The following is a 21345-nucleotide window of genomic DNA, read 5'->3' as shown; positions in this document are numbered from 1 at the left end:
CGGGACTGTGAAAACACTTTTGAGCGAGCCGTTTCTTTTTGCCTCCGTTCGTATATCCAGTTTAACCATGAAGAGAGGGCGGAAGAGACGAGGAGGCGGGGAAGATGATGAGGTCCTTCCTCAGCGGGCCGCGCTGTAGGGCCGGTGCCCACGGAGAGCTGGGTGGGCATCAGTGCGTGGCTCGCAGGGGGACGTGGGACGGCGGCGGGAGGCAGAGGCCGGAGGCTCCAAGTGGGGCCACCCTCAACTTTCCCTGTCCGAAGCCAAGCCGGAGCTGCGGCTCCCGCGGGACTCGGGCTAGAAGAGGCGGAGCCGCCGCTGACAGGAGCGCGGGACTGTTGACAGCCGGAGGGGGCGCGGCCGGAATCCAGAGGGCACGCCCAAGGCGGAGCGGAGACGGGCAGTGGGCGTGGCTCGCAGAGGGGCGGGGCCTTGGGCGTCCGGTTCCAGGGAAGACGGGCTTTCTGGAGACCAAAGCCGTTTCAATGGGAGAAAGGGACAAGAAGTCGCGGGAGGCGGGAGCCAGTCTCGGACGACGGCGGGCGGGCGGAGCAAGGGCCTGAGAGGGGCGGGGCCGGAGGGGAGGAGCTTCTCGCGAGCGGGCGTGTCCTCTAGGGCAGAGGCGTGGCCCCTCCTGACAGGGGGCGTGGCTCTCCCTGACAGAGGGCGGGGCGGCGCACACCTCCCGCAGCGCTGGGAACGGGGGAGCGGCCTGGGTCGCATCCCAGTGGAGCGGCGGAGACCTCGAGTGGGGCGCCGGCCCGCCCCGCCTTGGCTGGCTCCTCCTGGCGGCCCCCGGGAGGCTCCGGGACGAGAGTATCCCTCGCAGCCTGGCTCAGCGTCTTGCTCCTGCCGGGCGGGCGCGGAGCTCCGTGGGCCCCCCGCGCGAGGGCCCCCTCCGAGTGGTTCCGGGGTTAGGGTTCACGGGTCAGAGTTGACTCCCTGAAAAGTGCAGTCGCTCTGAAATGCAAGATGGCGGCGGCGAGGCGCTGAGGCGCGGCGGCCCCTGCAGGTGAGCGGCGCGAGCCGGCTGGGGGCCCGGGGGCTGCTGCGGGCCGCGGGGCTGCGGGTGGAAGCCGAGAAGGAGCTCGTGGCCGGTGGGGAAGCCGAGAGGCGCGCGGGGGGCGGGGGGGCCGACGCTGGCGCGGCACGGGACGGGCAGCCCCGGGGCAGAGATACACCGCCTCTCCCCCCACCACCCCCCCGCCCCGCAAGACCCAGCCCACAGCGTTGGGGCGCGCAGCATCGGACCCGGAGGGACCCGGCCTGGGAGGCGCCGGCGGCGGCGGCCGACAGCTTCGCAACTCCCGGGAGCGCTTGGGGGGCGCGAGGGTGGGGGGTGGGGGTGTCAGAGCGAGGACGGAGCTCGGGGCCGGGGGTTTGGGAGAGCAGTGAGTAACTTGGGGGTGCTGAGGGGGTGGGGAGCGGGCCTCCCCGGCGGAGGACGCCTCTGGGACAGCGGACCCCTAACTGCAGTTTTCGGGTCCTGGGGGGGGGGGAGATCGCGAGCGATGGCCTCCGGAGGCGTGGGGGCCACCTCGTGGGGACGCGGCGCAGCCCTTCTGAAGAGTCCAGCCAAGGGTCTCCTGCTGGCCGGGAGTGTGCTGGCGTCGGGGTCGGAGCCAGCGGGCAAACCTCAGCCGGCAGGACTCAGAGTTGCATCCCTGAGAAGTACGGTGCGATTTCGAAGACGACCAGGATTTTAGGGGAGAAGTTGATTAAAAAGGGTGGAAACCCACTGTCTTTTTTGCTGTAGAGGTACCGGGAGTGCATGAACTGGGGAGGGGAGGGGGGCGGTGATGGCCCGGAGGAATCTCCAAGCCTTGGGGCTTAAAGGGAACGATCTACTGATTCCTTGAGGGGGGATGAATGGCTAGGAAGATGAAATAAAAAGAATTGGGGTCTGATGGCAGGAAAGCTGAGTCCTGACAGAAGCTCTTCCCGGTGTATTTACACTGAAGTTCCAAGTGAAGGGACTTGAAATTCTTTGTTTCGGTACACCAAGGGTACCAGTAAGAAATGAGCAAAACCAAAGAAAAAGATGCTCTTTGCTATCCTTAGTTTAGGGATTAAGGCTCTGGGAAAAGCAGCTGAGAAGAAGCGTGGATAGAGTAGAATGCAACATCACTTTTCTGTCACCAGCCCTTCTTTTAAAGACAAAAACAAACAAACAAAAACCGAGAAGGGATACTAATTAGGAGAAAATTATAAGAAAGGCTGATTGAGCATTTGTGATGTGATTAGGGTGGGAGTCCATGTAACTTGAAGAAGCAATTCTGTCAGGTTAATGTGATAGCAAATGAAAGTCCATAAGAACCCCTCCTCCCCCCGGAGGGGGGAGAGAGAGAGAGAGAGAGAGAGAGAGAGAGAGAGAGAGAGAGAGAGAGAGAGAGAGAGAGAGAGAGAGAGATAAGTGCACCTTTTTGTTTGTGGTGCTCGTCATCGTATATCAGTCTTTGTCCTAAAGTTTTAATTTGTGTGCAGTGGCAATTATCTGTTTCTTTTAAAAATGCCCTGAAAAAGTCATTATTTTAAACTGGTAATGGGGATCAATAAAAGTTTGTTCCAACAGGGCTGTTGGCACATAGATTATTTCAGTTTCTAAAGAAGCGTTTCTGATTCCAGATGTCGTGAAGGGAAGGTTGAGAGCTGCCAGTAACAGTAGTTTGGTAACGGCATATAAGGAAAAGGACATCCGTGAATAGATTTTCTCCTGGCTTCTCTCCCTTTCCTCCAAGCATTGTAAGGGTATATAGACTAATTTTGGGCAAGGTAAAATGTACAATCTTAGATTTAGCACTACTTTTCAAAACATAGCCTAGGCTGGCCTAGAAGTCACGACAGACCTCTTGCCTCTGCCTCCTCAGTGCTGGGATTGCAAGTGTGTACCACCATTTCAGCTCATCTTAGATACTAATTTTTACATTTATTATTTATTGTCTGTGTTTATTGTGTACACATCCTACTGTATGCATGTGGAGGTCAAAGGACAACTTTCAGGAGTCGCTTCTCCACCCACTGTGTAGGTTCTGAGGACCAGACTCAGGCTGGATGGCAAATGCTTTTACCTACTGAGCCACCTCACTGGCCCTTAGAGTTTTTTTTTTTTTTTTTTTTTTTTTTAATATATAGAATTTACAGTATTTCATTCATCAATTTTTTTTTGTAGAATTACCTCTTGACATGTTTCATTTGACTGCTTAGATTAAAACAAGGAAAAAAAAAACCCAACCATAGTGACTTGGATAACTGATGACAGTTATGATTCATACAGATGTCCTGAGCCATTCTTGTATTCTCAAACGAGCTTAATGTTTTCGGTGGGAATGTTTTAAAGATACAGGTCAAGTATAACTAGCTTATGGCTCAGCATTTGGAACACTCCTCTAAATATGTGCTGTTCTCGGTTTCCCCACAATGCATACAGCTCTAGTGTTAAACTCAATTCTGAACAGATTAGTCTGGCAAACCGGAGAGGCATAGATGCCAGATGGTTTGAAAATATGCTAAGGCTGAAAACATAAATGTGTCTGCATAGAAGATGCTCATCAGTAGTTTCATCTCCCTCACAGCTGAGCTTGCTTTTCACTAGGTTTGAGGGTAGGACATGAAAGATGTCACAGTGGTTTCACCTTTCATCATTCTTGTTTTTGGTTAAAAGGAGCAGAGTTTTGCTTTTTACTAAAGTAGTTAATAGTATAGATGCAGAGGCTTGTTTTGAACTTTTTCTGTTTTGTTTAATTTACATTCAGATGGAAAGGTAATGTAATGAAGTATTTTCTTTTTTTTAATTGTATTATTTGTGTTTGGGTATTTGCCTCCATGTATGTCTGTGCACCATGGTGTGCAGTGCCCTCAGAGGCCAGAAGAGGGCGTTGGCTCTCCTGGAACTGAAGTTACAGACAGACATGAACCACCATGTGGGTCCTGGGGATCCTTTGGAAAAGTAGCCAGTGCTCCTAACTGCTGAGCCCTTGCTCCAGCCCAAATATTCTTTTTTACTTTGCTTCTTAGTAAAAAATGTGCTTAATCCTCACATCGTATTTTTTACATTGAACAGAAGATGTAATAGTTGAAACTTAGTTTACTGTAAGTTATGGTTTACTACTTAAATAAAAAATGCTATTAAAATAACTAAATTGATCACAAATATAGTTGAGGAAATAGCTTTTTTGTTTATGTTTTACCATTGTAGATTTGGGTTCAAAAGGGCCTACTTACTTGAATTTTAAATGTGTTGAAAGTTAGTACTAAGCTAGTTTTAATTAAGCATTGTAGTCAATGCAGTTATTCAGGAGGATGCTTGGATTGTTGTATTGTTTAGGATAATAGCCAATACTACCCATGTCTGTGTGTGTGCATGCATGCATGTGCAGGTGCTTGTAGAAGCCACAGGTCAACATTGGATGTCTTTCTCAGTCACTCTCTACCTTGTGTTTTGAGATAGAATATTGCATTGAACCTGGAGCTTGCTGAACTGGCTAGGCTGGCGGGCCAACCAATGACAGGGACAGACCCCTCGTTGCCCCTCCAGCTCTGAGACTGTTGTCTATGTACCTTGTAGTGCCTGGCTTTCTACGCAGTGCTGGGGATGGAAGGTGGCTGCTCTTGCTTGTGCAGGAAGCACTTTACCAGTTCGGCCATCCTGCCAGCCCTATTATACATTAAAAAAAAAAAAAATCACTATGACTGTTTGCATTATGGTAAGCATATTTACTTTTAATTCTTTTCAGAAATGAGGTTCTTTAAAATTATCTTATGTAATCTTAAAGTAGTTTAAATTATATTTACTTTTAGAGTTTTGATACTGGCTCTTGAATAACACCTAGTGTTGTTGCAGTATCATTGTAATATTTATTGTATCCTTGTTGCTCTGATATATCTGTAGTCATAAGGGCCAGATTTGCCTGAATAAAGTTGGTGACTTAGATACTAATCATAATGTACATTTGAGTTTACATTTTGGAAATCTGCATTTTATAAGACTTATATAATAAATACAAAAAATTTTATGTACTTACCAGGTTTTGTTGATTAAATTTTTTTAACTTTTTCATTTTTTTTTCTATTTTTTGTTTTTGGTTTCTTCGAGACAGGGTTTCTCTGTATAGCTTTGGAGCCTGTCCTGGAACTCGCTCTGTAGACCAGACTGACCTTGAACTCACAGAGATCTGCCTACCTCTGCCTCCTGAGTGCTGGGATTAAAGTCATGTGCCACCACTGCCCAGCAACTTTCTCACTTTTTGAGTGGTCTCATTGTGTCAATTCCAGAGGACTTTAAAATTACAGTGTAGGGCTGGAGAGATGGCTCAGCAGTTAAGAGCACTGACTGCTCTTCCAGAGGATCTGGGTTCAATTCCCCAGCACCCACATGGCAGCTCACAACTCTCTGTAACTCCAGTGCCAGGGAACCCAACAGCCATGGCAAAATACCAACACATATAATATGAAAAATAAGTAAATTAAAAAAATTACAATGTAACCAAAGCTTGTCTCCAACTCTCCTCAACAAGTGCTGGGATTCCAGATGTGCACTATTATGCCTCACTCAGATTTTGTTCTTAAAGGGTACTTAATCTTGGCATTTTATATAATCAATATTCTTTTTTAAAAATAATTTATTTAACTTTATTTCTTGTGCATTGGTGTGAAGGTGTCAGATCTCCTGGAACTGGAGTTACAGACAGCTGTGAGCTGCCATGTGGGTGCTGGGAACCAAACCTGGGCCCTCTGGAAGAGCAGCCAGTGCTCCCAACTGCCGAGCCATCTCTTCAGCATATTTAGAGCATATGCTGATTCCACTTTCTAAAAATTCTAGGGTTACAGGTGTGTACTATAAGGCTCAGTTTATGTTGTGCTGGGGATTGAATCCAAAGCTTTGTGCATGCTGTGTGAATGCTCTACTAACTGTATCCCTGAATAGATTATTTACTTGTAATGTTTTAATCTCAGGTTTAGATTTAGAATTTAAAAAATGTATATCAGAGCTTATTTTTAAAAATACAGCATCAAATGGTACCTATAGATATATATTTGTCATTTAGAATAAAAGCTGTAAGATGGCCGAGTGGGTAAAGACACTTGCTGTTAAGGCAAACCAGAACCTTTGTGGTAGAAGGGGATGGACTCCCAAAAGTTGTCCTCTGCACCATGGCACATCGCCATCGTCCCAAGGAAATAAGCAATAAATAAGATAGCATTAATTCTGGGTGATTTAATATTTATTATGTGATTTAACTCCCCTTCTTCCTCTTCCTAAATATGTATTTCTTTCTCCTTTTTGGTTGTTATGAAAGGAATTAGGAAGCTTTGCTATTTGTAGATATTCACTCATAATTATGCCTTCCAGCTATACTAAATCTGTTTCCTTTAACAGCTTGATTTTCGTGAAAAAGAAGGTTGTTAAAACTTAACTGGCCAGGTGGTGGCAGTGCATACCTTTAATTCCGGCACTGGGGAGGCAGAGGCAGGCAGATCTCTGTGAGTTCCAAGATAGCCTGGTCTACAGAATGAGTTCTAGGTCAGCCTGGTCTACAGAGTGAGTTCCAAGACAGCCAGGGCTACACAGAGAAACCCTGTCTTGAAAAATCAACAACAACAATACTCCCCCCCCACCCCCGCCAACAAACCCCAAACCACTTCAGTGGGCATGGACTGTATTTGGGAGTGTAAAGGTTAGTACAGACAATTTTCCCTCATTACTGTAAGATTATTTGTATGTACATGTATAGGGAGTTGAGTTATGACATATTGTTTGTCTACCAACTTGTATTAATATATCAGGATTATAAATGGGGGATACAACATACTGGTTGACTGTTACCCAGAGTTTAAAAATATTTTATAATTTGTTAGCACTTACCCAATTTTAAACAAGGACTTCATTTGTTATATAACTTGACAGAAATACCTAAATAAAATCCAAACAAAATTCATTGTGTTCTTATTAAGTACCAGAAAATAGTCTAAACTAAACATATTACTTCTCCCAATCCTCACAGCAGCCCGGTTATCAAAGCACTTTCATTTGCTCCACCTTATGGATGAGGAGGCCGAGGCACAGACATGCAGTAGTGAGCGGCCATGCTGGGATTTGAATCCAGCTGGTTCCAGAGCCCAGGCTTTCAGGTCTTTAGATCTACTGCCAGAACAGCTTGTTCTTTTTTATTATATAACATACATGGTTGAGCTCTTGATTTTCTGAAATACACTCACCCTAAATTTAAAAACATACTCAGAATTAGAGAGAAATGTCCTCAAGGAATCTCTGTTTGGGAACTGGAATAGCATCAGACAAGCTCAGTTTTCATTCACAAAAACCAAAGGGGCTCATCTATTGTGCCTGTGTTGCTTTGTGCCCTCACGTGTCTTGGCAGCTCATCTCACGACACTCTGGTTCAGGAAAACATCTACCCTTCCAGTGTGATTTAAGATGACCTGCAGTTGGTTCCAATTTCCTACTGTAGTAATAATTCACTTTTGAAGATGACCTCCCTCTTTGGCAGCGATTTTCTATTTTCTAGTCCCGTCCTGTAGGTGGATGCTAGGGAGTGACTGAATATGGTGATACTAGAAAACAAAATTGTAGAGTCCTAAACTATAGAGAGAATACAATGCTTCCCTGGGTCTGCCAGGAAAATGCTCTGTGACTTTTCATGAAAGTCATGAAATTATTTGGCCTAAGCTTTTACTCAACTTAGAAGTTTTACAAGTAGATGTTTTGGCAGGTGGTGGTGGTGGTGGTGGTGGTGGTGGTGGTGGTGGTGCATGCCTTTGATCCCAGCACTCAGGAGGCAGAGGCAAGCAGATCTCTATGATTTCAAGACATTGAAATTTCAAGACATTTCTGGTCTACAGAGTGAGATCCAGGACAGCTAGGGCTACACAGAGAAACCCTGCCCTGAAAAACAAAAACAAAACAACCAACCAAAACAAAACAAGTGGATGCTTTAATATATTTACATTATTTATTAAGTGGACTCTTTATAAGCTTGTACTTAACATTAGCAGGAATAAGAAGATAAGGTATTTGAGAAAATAAAAGATGATTTTCTGTTTTCTTTGTGTTTTAGAGTGTCTGCTTTAAGAACAGCAAAAAATATTTCCACCTTTAAAAGTAATGCTGTTATTCTAATAAAAGAAGCAGGTGTAGTTTTTGTTAAAATTTCCAAGTGGATTAGAGACTCTTGGAAATATTCCAAACATTTTTAGAGATTAGTTTGAATTTTCAGAGAATGAATAATTAAAATTTTTATTTGCATATGACAGGGTGTCTCACTATATAACTCTGGATAGCCTGGAAATTGTGGTGTAGACCAGGCTGCCCTTGGACTCGTAGAGATCCATCTGCTTCTGCTTCCCAAGTGCTGGGATTAAAGCCATGCACTGTCATGAGGAGCAATTCTAAGTTTTTGATTACACAATACTAATACTTGACTACACACTGAAATGTTATTTTGTAGCAACTTTCTAATGAAAAAGTCTTATGACTTAAATGTGAAATATCCCAGTAGGCTCCTGGATGTGAACGCTTGGGGTGGTGCTATTTTGAGAGGTTATGGAACCTTTAGTAGGTAGGGCCTAGCTGGAGGAAGTGGGTCTCTGGCTTCTATGTAGCCCAGCCAGCCTTCCTGACCCTTTCTGGGTTCATGGATGCGTAAGCAAGTCTCTTCATGAGCCTGTAACCATGAATGCTGAAATGCCTTCCCCACATAAAACTGAGCCAAAATAAGTCCTTTTTCCTTTAAGCTGCTTCTCACACTTATTCTGTCACAATAGAATTTTGGAAATTTAGCCAGCCATTGGCAGCACATGCCTTTAATCCCAGCACTCAGGTGGCAGAGGCAGGCAGATCTCTGTGAGTTCGAGGCCAGCCTTGTCTACAAAGTGAGTTCCAGGACAAGCTCCAAAAGCTACACGGAGAAACCCTGTCTTGGAAAAAAAAAAAAAAAACTAAACAAAAACAACAACAACAACAAAAAGCCTAGACCTAAACTGTATTAAGCCTAAGTAATATCTAGAACAATAAAATAATAGTATATTTTTCTTTGTAGGAGAAGACTGCTAGCTACTTTGGGACTATCTGTGATGATGGCCTGAGCCAAGTACCTCATTTGAAGGGATAACCTTCTGCTTTAATGAACAAAATGCTGGGGAAGCTATGGCAGGTATGTATTCATTATTCAGGGATGGTGAAGCCTCAATACAGATGTACTCACTTAGGAATCCATAATACTGTGTTTGCTAATGTTAGAAAGCTGCCTCTACTCCAGATTCCAGGGGATCTAATGCTTTCTTTTTGCCTCTGGTGTTACACACACACACACACACACACACACACACTTAAAAAAATAAAAAGGGAGTCATTCTCTTTATTAAAAAAAAAGCTTTCCTTGAAATAGCAGCTGAGGGCTGGAGAGGGAGTGGCTCAGTGGTGGCTGAGAGCACTGCCTGCAGCCAGGTGTGGTGGCACTTGTCTTTAATCCCAGTACTTGGGAGCTAGAGGCAGGCAGATCTTTGTGAGTGAGTTCTAGGACAGCCAGGACTCCATAGTGAGACTCTGTCTCAAACTCTTCCCCACCAAAAAAAGAGCATTTATTGCTCTTTTAGAGGACCTGAGTTCAGTTCCCAGCACCCATCCAGTGGCTTACAGTTACCTGTAACTCCTGCTCCAGGAAATCAGATGCCACCTTCTGGCTTCCATGTGGAACTTGCACATGTGGCATACATTCACACTGAGACACACATACACATGAATAAAAAATAAAAATTATAATAAGAAGCAACTGTAAGCTTAATACTTTTTAAAAACACCTTTCCTCTCAAACTCGAACAACTGTATGAATTTTGACTGCTTTAATTTCAAAGGCAAAAGCAAATTTCATCATAAGTTATTTTTTTAAAGATTAACTTTTTGTATGTGTGCGTGCCTGAATATATATGTGCACCATGTGGGTGCAAGTGCCTGTGCAGGCCAGGAGAGGGTGTCAGATCCCCCTGGAAGTGGAGTTATAGATGGTTGTGAGCTGCCTGCCATGAGTTCCAAGATCCAAACCTAAGGCTTCTGCAAGAACAGCAAGTGCTCTTAACTGCTGAACCATCTCTCTAATTCCTCAATACATCTTATTTAGGGTGTTTATAATTTATTTTTCAAATAATGTTTTCCAACATCTGCCATGTGTCAGGCACTACACCAGATGCTCTAATAATGTAGACAAAGGAATAGCATCAGTAAAGGACCTTTAATGTGGGGAAATCAATCTAAACATTTTATGACTCTTTTCACTATATTTAAAAATGTAACCAGGCATGGGAATCATAGCACATGCCTTTAATCCCAGAACTTGGGAGGCACAGACAAGGGGAATCTCTTGAGTTTGAGACCAGCCTGTTCGATACAGCAAATTCCAGGCCTTACAGTGAGACCTGTCTTAAAACTAAACAAACAAAAACATTCAAAGCCAGTGAAATGGCTTAATCATTTGTCAATCCTGATGACCTAAGTTTGATCTCTGAGACCCACACTGTAGAAGGAAGGACTAACTCCTACAAGTTGTCCTTTGACAGTCACACATTTTCTGTGGTACACATGCTCACAGACTGAAAATAAAGAAATGTAATTAAAGACTAGAGAGATGGCTAGGCAATTAAGAGCAATGGCTCTCTTCCAGAGGACCTGGGTTCAATTCCCAGCATCCACATGGCAGCTCTCAACTGTCTGTAACTCCAGTTCCAGAGAATCTAACACCCTCATACAGATATACACAAAGGCAAAACTCCAATGCATATAAAATAAATAAATCTTCAAAAAAAAGAAATGTAATTAAAAAAAACTTCATGACATAAATACTTGAAAATATATTGTAAATATACAGGCCACTGATAATAGTGAATTATAATTATGCAAATTAGGGTGTTATACTTTTATTTATATTAACCATACCAATTTTTAAATATTTGACTGTATTTAAATTCTCATATATGTTATCTAATTTTGGCTTTTATAGGAAACATTAGGTTATATATTATATGCTTGAAATAGTTTAGTACAGTTGTTTTAAATTTTTTTTTTTTCGAGACAGGGTTTCTCTGTGTAGTTTTGTGCCTTTCCTGGAACTCACTCTGTAGCCCAGGCTGGCCTGGAACTCACAGAGATCCGCCAGCCTCTGCCTCCGAGTGCTGGGATTAAAGGTGTGTGCCACCACCGCCTGGCCTATTTTTTTTAAGTCAAATAAACATATCCTCAGTGAAATAGGTAATAATTGCCTTATTTTATAAACAGAGACTAGAATGGACAGATGAATGATTTTCTAGCTTCTCAAGGATAGCTCTCCTCAGTCTAAGAACAACATTCTTGTGTGAAAGACACAGCACACCATGCAAACATCAGGGAAAACTGTCTGCGCAGACAAGAACTTCTGGGTCACATGCGCACACTATCAACAAGTCAGTTTTCATGGGAGAACCAGTATATGTCACTCGGTGTAGCACACCTCCCTCCTTCCCAGCGGGTAGATGCAAACTGGCCTGTTCATGTCCAAGAGACATTCTCCTCCTCACATCTGGGATCAGCTTTCTAGCAGGAACCTCTCCAACTTGGACTCTTCAATCTTCAGTGTCCGTAAGATCCATTCTCTGATGTGAACAAAAACAGGTAGCAGTGAGTTTCTTACCTTTCTGCTTTCAGTAGCATTAGCAAAGGGGTCCTCTGAAATTAGCCTTCCCTTTGTCATAGCCATCTCGTCTTTCTAGTTACTTTAATACTGGATTTCTTTTTGTTTGGACATTTTCTGGAGATTTACCTTTTAGGTAAGGATTCTAAGTAATATTTAAAAAAACATTTGGATTGTGTCTTAGGTAGGGTTTCTATTTCTGTGAAGAGACATCATGACCATGGCAACTTTTTTTTCTTGTTTTTTTTTTTTATTTAAGAATTTTTTTTATTTATTTTACATACCAACCACAGATTTCCCCCCAGCCTCCCCCTCCCAAACACACCCCTCATCCCCTCCTCCAAAAGGGTAAGGCCTCTCATGGGGAGTCAGCAAACCCTGGTACATTCAGGACCAAGCTCCTCCCCACTATGTTCAAGGCTGAATAAGGCGTTTCACCATAGGTAATGGGCTCCAAAAAGCCGGCTCATGCACCAGAGATATATCCTGATCCCACTGCCAGGGCCCCCACAAACAGACCAATTACACAACTGTCTCCTGTATGCAGAGGGCCTAGTCCGGTCCCATGCAGGCTCCACAGCTGTCAGTCTATAGTTCGTGAGTTCCCACGAGCTTGGTTCTGTTGTCTCTGTAGATTTCCCCATCATGATCTTGACCCCCCCATTGCTCATACAATCCCTCCTCCCTCTCCTCGACTGGACTCCCAGAGCTCAGCCTGGTGCCTGGCTGTGGATCTCTGAATCTGCTTCCATCAGTTACTAGATGAAGGCTCCGTGATGACAGTTAGGGTATGCACCAATCAGATTACCAGTATAGGCCAGTTCAGGAACCTTCTCCACTATTGCTAGTAGTCTAAGTTGGGGTAATCTTTGTGGATTCCTGGGAATTTCCCTAACACCAGGTTTCTCCATATCCCCATGATGTCTCCCTCTATCAAGATATGTCTCCATTGTTCTCCTACTTCATCCCTCCCCCAGCCCGACCATCCTGTTCCCTCATGTGCTCATCCCCCATCCCTTATCCTCTATTGCCCCCCTCCATCACTCCCACTTTACTCTGGATATCTCATCTATTTCCCTTTCCTAGAGCGATCCATACACCCCTCTTAGAGTCCTCCTTGTTAGCTAGCTTCTCTGGAGAAGTGGATTGTAGTCTGGTTATCTTTTGCTTTACATCTAGTATCTACTTATGAGTGAGTACACACCATGTTGTCTTTCTGAGTCTGTATTACCTCACTCAGGATATTTCTAGTTCCATCCATTTGCCTGCAATTTTCATGATGTCATTGTTTTTTCCAGCTGAGTAGTACTCCATTGTGTATATGTACCATATTTTCTTTATCCATTCTTTGGTTGAAGGGCATCTAGGTTGTTTCCAGGTTCTGGCTATTACAAACAATGCTGATATGAACAAAGTTGAACAATTGTCCTTGTGGTATGATTGAGCATGCCTTGTGTATATGCCCAAGAGTGGTATCACTGGATCTTGAGGTAGATCAATTCCCAGTTTTCTGAGAAGTTGCCATACTGATTTCCACAGTGGTTGTATAAGTTTGCACTTGCATCAACAGTGGAGGAGCATTCCCCTTGCTCCACATCCTCTCTAACATAAACTGTCATCAGTGTTTTTGATCTTAGCCATTGTGACAGGTATAAGATGGTATCTCAGAGTCATTTTTATTTGCTTTTCCCTGATGACTAAGGATGTTGAACAAACCCTTAAATGTTTTTTGGCCATTTGAGATTCTTCTATTGAGAATTCTCTGTTTAGAGCTGTAGCCCATTTTTTAAATTGGATTGTTTGATATTTTGTTTTTTTTTGTTTGTTTGTTAAATATTTATTTATTTATTATGTTTACAGTGTTCTGCTTGCACATATTCCTGCAAGCCAGACGAGGGCACCAGATCTCATTACAGATGATTGTAAACCATCATGTGGTTGCTGGGAATTGAATTCAGGACCTCTGGAAGAACAGTCAGTGCTCTTAACCTCTGAGCCATCTCTCCAGCCCTGTTTGGTATTTTGATGTCTAGTTTCTTGAGTTCTTTATATATTTTGGAGATCAACCCTTTTTCAGATGTGGGGTTGGTGAAGATCTTTTCCCATTCTGTAGGCTGTCGTTTTGTCTTATTTACTGTGTCCCTTGCCTTTCAGAAGCTTTTCAGTTTCAGGAGGTCCCATTTATTAAATGTTGCTCTCAGTGTCTGTGCTACTAGTGTCATATTTAGGAAATGGTCTCCTGTGCATGGCAACTCTTTTAAAGGAAAAACATTTAATTGAGGTGGTGGCTTACAGTTTCAGAGGTTCAGTCCATTAGCATCATGGCAGGAAGCATGGCAGTCTGCAGGCAGACATGGTGCTGGCTACATATTGATCAGAAGGAAACAAGGACTGTGACACTGAGCGAAGCTTAAGTGTAGAAAACCTTAAAGCTTGCCCCACAGTGACACACTTCCTCCAACAAGGCCACACCTACTCCAACAAAGCCACACCTCCTCATAGTGCCACTCCCTATGATCTTATGGGGCCCAGTTATATTTAAACCACCACAGATTGGTACACATTTGTGTTGTCAAATTATAATTTAATATTTTTAAGAACTGAACTATTTAAATGTTTACATTTTAAATGTGAAAATGCCTTAAATATATGAAGGCCACTGTACCTCCACATGTGTGTTTTTTCTGTCTTTCTTGTTTAAGTACAATGGGTACCTTTTGTTTTAATTGGATCCCATTATTCTTTATGTACTATTTTAAGCATTTTTTGCTCTTACTGAATTTGTAATTTTTACTTTGAATGTGAAAGTAAATATTTTCAGCTAGCCAAATAGAGGTCTGACTCAGAGAAAAAGTGAAACTAAATGGAACATAGAATCCCGAGAATTCTCAGGAAATCTATATGAATGAAGATTCCCAAGTTTTCCTCATGCACATAATTTTGCTTCTTAAGAACAGTTTTATTGGGCTGGAGAGATGGCTCAACAGTTAAGAGCATTGACTGCTCTTCTAGAGGGCCGAGGTTCAATTCCCAGCAACCACATGGCAGCTCACAACTGTCTGCAGCTCCAGTGCCAGTGAATCCGGCACCCTCACACTGACATACATGTGGGCAAAATACCAATGCACGTAAAAATAAATAAAATCTTGAAAAGAAAGTTTAAAAAAACTTATTTATTATTTAGTTGTAAATAATAAAATAATAAATAATAAATTTAAACATTTATTATATAAAAATAAATAAAATAATAAAACTTAATACAAATAAACTTATTATTTAGTTATTTGTTTATTTAATTGATGCTAGATAAAAATTGATATAAACCATAGCATCTTCTAAAACATTTTTATTTGACCCAAATTTGATATAAAAATATTATTTTTATTCATATACAATCTTGCCAAAATAACATCTTTTGTGGCTAACTAGGCCATAATACTTTTATCTGTTAATCATTTAATTTGAAATACAAGATAGCCAAAAAGAATTGGGAATTCAGTACAGCTATGACTCTGTCTAATTTATAAACATTTTAAGAACATTTAACATTTTTATTAGAAGCACAAAATCCAGTAACTTTAATTTTTTAGTATTTATTTTTATTTTTGAATATGGGTATTTTTCCTGCATGTATGTTTTTGCATCACATGTTCATCTGGTGCCCGTGGAGGCCAGAGGAGGGCATCGCATCCCCTGGAACTGAAGAATGGATGTTTGTGAGTTTCCATGTGGGTTCTGGGAACCAAACATGGGTTTTCTAGCAGAGCAACCAGAGCTTTTAAACACTGAGCCATCTCTCCATCCCTATTCACTTTCTATGTGAAAAAAATCCTTGCTTTTTAATATTTTGAAACTGGGTTGTGTCATTATAATTTTTAACAGAGCAGAAGTCATGATTCTAAGTACAAATCATATTTGCTGTCGTTGCAAGAACTATGCTCTTTTCACTTGAATTTCACTGCAGAAATAGTCCTTTGAATATTTTTTCCTCTCTTGTTTAACTCTTAATCTGTAAATTAGATATAGACTATTCACACATAAAACTTATTTATTACTAGTAAATTTAGATGTTAGCAAATGTTTATTGAATGTTAACGTTTGTTTTCATCAATGGCATGCTTTAGATTGGAGAGTATTTCCACAGTCTGATGACTAAGGTGACCTTTGTCAGTATGGACAAGTTATCTGTAAAGCAAACTGGGTTTTCAATAGTTCTCCCATAGATGAGCATTCGAAGAAGTGAACGGTTTTTAAAATTGTGTGTATGATTGTCTTGCCTGTATGCATGTATGTCTGTTCACAACTTGGATGCCTGGTGCCCACAGAAGCTAGAAGAGGGCACCAGATCCCCTAGAACTGGAGTTATAGATGTATGTGAGCCACCATGTGGGTGCAAGAATAGACCTAGGACCTTTGGAAGAGCACCAGTGCTCTTAACTGCTGAGCCATCTCTCCAGACACCTCTCCAAACATGAGACAGGGTCTTATGTATCCCAGGCTCCTTCTGTGGGCAGGGGTAACCTTGAATTTATAATCCTTACCTTCTACTTCCAGAGTGTTGGAGTTATAGGTGTGTGCCAGTGTGCCTGTCTGGGAAGCCAGTTCAGGATTTGACGCATGCTGGGCAAGCATTCTACCAACTGAGCTACTTCTCTAGCCCCTTAAAAACTTTTTTTAAAAGTAAGTTTTTAAACATTTCTGGGCCCTTAATATTCTCTTTGTTGGATTCTAGAGATATAGTGGAAAGCCAGACGCATTCTTTCTGACCAGAAAAAAAGGACTTGTATAAGAACTCCCAACGTTGTTATGCTGTGATGTAACACATTTTGCTTTCATTGAGTCTTTCTGTAGAGAAACTTTTTTTGTAATTGTTTCAGTGAGTTCAGAATCATGAGCTGGTTGAGAAGCATCTTATCCTCAGAAGAGCCAGGATATAGATAGAACTTGCTTGGCCAGATTTACACCCTAGAGAATATGGGTGATTTTGAGGGCTCTTAGAACTAGATCCAAAAAAAGGTCCTAAAATACACCTGAATACACATGCTGGGGGTTGATTCCTGATACCCATTGAAAGCATTTGTGTAACATTTTTTTTGCCTTAAAAATAAAAATAAAACTTGTTTCCAGCTTAAGCTGTGTATGTCCTACAATCCTAGTGCTCAGAGTGAAATAAGGTCACGTGGCTAAGGCAGGAGGATTTTACATTTGATACCAGTCTGGGATTTTGTAGCAATGCCCTGCTTCAACAAACAAAAAACTTGCTTATTTAGTTGATCCTAGGTTAGAAGTAACACAAACATAAAATTTAAGACCTTAAAACTATTATTTGTTAAATTTTATAGAAAAACAGTATCGGCCGGGCAGTGGTGGCATACGCCTTTAATCCCAGCACTCGAGAGGCAGAGGCAGGCAAATCTCCGTGAGTTTGAGGCCAGCCTGGGCTACAGAGTGAGTTCTAGGACAGGCTCCAAAGCTACACAGAGAAACCTTGTCTTGGAAAAAACAAACAAACAAAAACAAAAACAAAAAACCTCCCCAAACCAAGAAAAACAGTATCAAATAATATTAAAGAAAATATATAAATATCATAAACATTCCACCTATAACATATGAAACGTCCATTTTAATTTTTAAAATATTTTCATATAGTCTTTGTTCAAAAGTATGTGTATATACTTATATTTTCTTAATTATTAATATAACTCAAATTTTATTCACATTTAAAAAACTTACCATTTGGATAAAATTCTTTCCATGTTCCTTGCTGTTATCTTTTTTTTTTCCTTCGAGACAGTTTCTCTGTGCCACAGCTCTGGCTGTCCTGGAACTCACTCTGTAGATCAGGCTGGTCTCGAACTCACAGAGATCCATCTGCCACTAGGATTAAAGGCGTGTGCCACCATTGCCCAGCTGAGTGTTATCATTTTTAATATCAGTGTAACAACTGATTTAATCAGCTTTTAAAAACATAATTTCTCTATGGATCTTTGAACTGGAAAGAGTTTCCAAAAGTAATTATACACACAGTGCTCGATGTATTTAGATCCTTTTTACAGTGTATTAGGGCCCAGTGTGGCAGGGCCCAGTGAAGCTGACCACTAACTACTTTCTGTAGTACAAGGCCATGAGATTGGTTTGGAGCCACTTTTAGCTGGACTCCAAGTAGAGGAGGAGGTGTTTCACCAATAGTGATTTCTCTACAGCAGTTTTCCTGTGACAGTCTCATTGTCTTTAATGACAAGGGAGATTAATTGGGACCATACTATTGTAATACCATTTTTTGTATATATGTGTGATGCTGGGATTTCAGTTGGGCCACCTTGCCTCCCCAGCTTTTGGGGGTTTCCGGTGATCCGAACTCTGGTCTTCATGCTCCTGTGGCAGGTGTTTTATCCACTGACCCATCTCTCCACCTATTTAATAATTTGTTTTAATTGATATAGGGTTGTGTCTTAGTTAGGGTTTCTATTGCTGTGAAGAGACACCACGACCACAGCAATTCTTATAAAGGAAAACATTTAATTGTAGTGGCTCACTTATAGTTCAGAGGTTCAGTCCATTGTCATCATGGTGTGAGACATGGCAGCATGCAGGCAGACATGGTGCAGGAGAGGTAGCTGAGATTTCTACATCTTGCAGGCAACAGGAAGTGAACTGTCTCACTGGGCATGGCTTGAACATATATGAGACTCAAAGTCTGCCTCACGGTGACACATTCCTCCAACGAGACCACACTTACTCCAACAAGGCCATACCTCCTAAAGGTGCCACTCCGTTAGGGGGCCATTTTCTTTCAAACCACCACAGGTCACATGCTACCAACTGTGTAGCAGAAGATGACAGTGAACTCCTGATTCTCCTCTCAAGTGCATGCACCTGGTCCATAGTAGTGATTTTTATTCCTGCCTTTTAATTCAATTTGTGTCTTGTCAGCTAAGTTACTTTCAAAAAGAAAAAATTTATAATATGCAAATGCTATCTCTTATTCTCCCAAAAGAATTTTTTGAAAATGGACGATAGCATCAGTTAAACTCCTACCGCATCTGAGCTGTGAAGAAAACACTGACTGTTTGCCTTTGAGGGAGGCTTTTCCCTTTTCCCTAGAGAAGTCTTCTCTGTTCCTTTCGGGAAGGCTCCTGTGCCGGGCTTTTATATAGTTCCTGCTGGTTCTCTTGCTGTTGGCAGAGCTGCTCCCAGTAATGTCTGACTGCCAGTTCCCTTGCTCACTGTTGGTGGCTGTACTAGCAGAGGCGGTCTGTATCGGCTCCGTCCGCATCCCTGGTGCATGACACAGTACCTGGCACATGGCTGACATTCCACACGTTGGGAAGTCCAGTTTTTGAAGAATCCTGGTTTTATAGGTGAGAAGGCTTAGGATGAAGTTGAATATCTTTTCCAGATACCTTACTGAGAGAACAACTCTAAATCCCGTGGTTTTATGCTGCTCCACACAGCTTTATGAATTAATCTGTGTCTTTCTTCTTCCATGAAATAGGTCAGTATACTAAAATTCTTGTTTCCTACAAAATTATAACTTTATATTAATAGTCCTGAAGATTCTTTTTGTTGTTGTAGTGTGTGTGTGTGTGTGTAGGGTGCATGTATGTGTGTGCCAGTGGAAAACAGAGGATAATCAGCTATCATTTCTTTGGCGCTGTCCATTTTGGTTTTTGAGGCAGGACCTCTCATTGGCTCTCTCATTGGCCTGGAACTTGTTGCCAAGTACACTAGGCTGGATAGGGAGCTCCAGGGTTCTGTCTCTGTCTCCCCAGTGCTAGAATTCAAAGTGCCCTACCATGTCCATGTCTGGCTTTGTTGTTGTGTGTATTGGAGATTGAACTTAGTTCTTATACTTGCTCAACAATCACTTAACTGTCTCCATATTCTACCTTTTTGTGCTTTGATCTAGTTTTAGGCTGAATTCAGGTGCAGAATTGAGCCATTTGGTCAAATTTTGAAGCTTTGAGGGGAGTAGAGATTCTTATATTTTCTTAAGAACTGTCTTAGTTATTTTTCTGTTGTTATGACAAAACACTGTGACCAAGGCAACTTATAAAATAAAGTTTTTAGTTTGTAAGTTTGTGCCAGCATGCTGAGCTTAATCTTTATTCAGTTCCAAAGGGTGAGAATCCATGACCATCATGGCAGGAGTCGGGTGGGTGCAATAAGGAGGCAAGCATGGTGTTAGAGCAGTAGCTTACATCTGCTCTACGATCACGAGACGGAGAGTGTGAACTGGGAATGGTGTGGACTTTCCCTTATTTCTCCCCTCTCTCTGCTCCCTCCAAACCATTCCATGTGCTCCTTTTGCTCTCTTTCAAATTCATTGTCTCTTTTAATTATTGCTGCTACATGCTTCTAAGTCTATGTGTATATACATGTATTCCTGAACATAACCTTCGTAGTCGGAAGAACGCCATTTGGTATCAGAGTGTCTCCCACTCTCAGCGTTCCTTAGTTGCCTCAGTTCTTTATGTCGGGTTGAGGCCTGGTGGCCTTCCCGTTATGGAACTTTGAGGAGAACCTACAACTACCACTTCACTAAATCAACATAATCCCTAACTACATTCTGAACATTTGTCCTTTTACCCACAGATTAAGGGTAGTCCTTACCTGTCATCAAGGCATAGGCTTTGATTCCTCAAAGGCCACCCACAGTGACATACCTCCTCTAACAAGGCCTCACCTAAAGCTTCCCCAATGGTTCCACCAGCTGAGGGTATATGAGGTTATGATAGGGTGCCATTTTCATTCAGATCACAAGAAGAACTATTTAATATCTAGATTCCATTTTTGTTAGCAAAAGCAAAGAGAACCTGAAGGCAAGTTGTAGTGAGCAGTTTTAGAGGAGGAAAGAGTCTCTTAGGTCTATATAGTTAGAAACAGAAACAGAAATAACCTGAGTTGAAGCAATCTGAAATATCTTGAGTGTTTTTTAAACCAAAGCCTTAAAAAAACAAAACAAAACAAAACAAAAAAACCTGTGGTGGGGGCAGTTTCCATATGTAGCCCAGTCTGGCTTTGTGTTCACTGTATAGACCAGGTAGGCCTGGAACTAACTGGTGATTCTCTTACCTCAGCTTCTTTAAGTGCTGGGTTTATAGGTTTGTGCCATATGCTGAGCTTAATCCTTAGTTTTTCCTTCTTAAAGATTTATCTTTATGGGCTCAGAGGTAAAGAGCACTGACTGCTCTTCCAGAGGTCCTGAGTTCAATTCCCAGCAACCACATGGTGTCTCACAACCATCTTGTAATGAGATCTGGCGCCTCTTCTGGCCTGCAGGGATATGTGCAGACAGAATACTGTATACATTATAAATAAATAAATCTTAAAGATTTATCTTTATTTATGTGTATGTGTCTATGATATTGTATGCTACACTTGGGGTCAGGAGTATAAGTGGAGGCCAGAAGAGGGCGTCAGATCTCCTGGAGTTGAAGTTACAGGTTGTTGTGAGCCACCTAACATGGGTGTTGGGAACCAAAGTGAGGTCCTCTGGAAGAGCAGCAAGCGGTATTAAGACAAACTCTCCAGACTTTCTCTCTCTCTCTTTTAAAGCTCTTTTTTCAGTGACTTGAATTAAATTATGTATGTTTCTAAGGCCAATGTTTTCAGAGGAAAAATAACAACTTTGATATAGATTATAGTATAGCATAAACATATTTTTCATGAC

At 42.1% G+C, this 21345-nt stretch overlaps 1 protein-coding gene across 2 annotated transcripts in view; it reads left to right on the top strand.

Annotated features, from left to right (window-relative positions):
- The first annotated feature begins 832 nt into the window (after positions 1 to 832).
- The window catches only part of Zhx1 (zinc fingers and homeoboxes 1), a 48961-nt gene continuing 28448 nt past the window's right edge, over positions 833 to 21345 (top strand). For both annotated transcript variants that reach the window (XM_037197795.1, XM_028871890.2), the window contains exons 1-2: positions 833 to 1012; positions 9054 to 9167. The gene's annotated coding sequence lies outside the window, so the exon portion shown is untranslated. The remainder of the gene's footprint in view (positions 1013 to 9053; positions 9168 to 21345) is intronic.

The sequence above is a fragment of the Peromyscus leucopus genome, chromosome 20 (assembly GCF_004664715.2).
Source record: "Peromyscus leucopus breed LL Stock chromosome 20, UCI_PerLeu_2.1, whole genome shotgun sequence".
Taxonomy (NCBI): domain Eukaryota; kingdom Metazoa; phylum Chordata; class Mammalia; order Rodentia; family Cricetidae; genus Peromyscus; species Peromyscus leucopus.
This window is presented reverse-complemented; position numbering and strand designations above follow the sequence as displayed.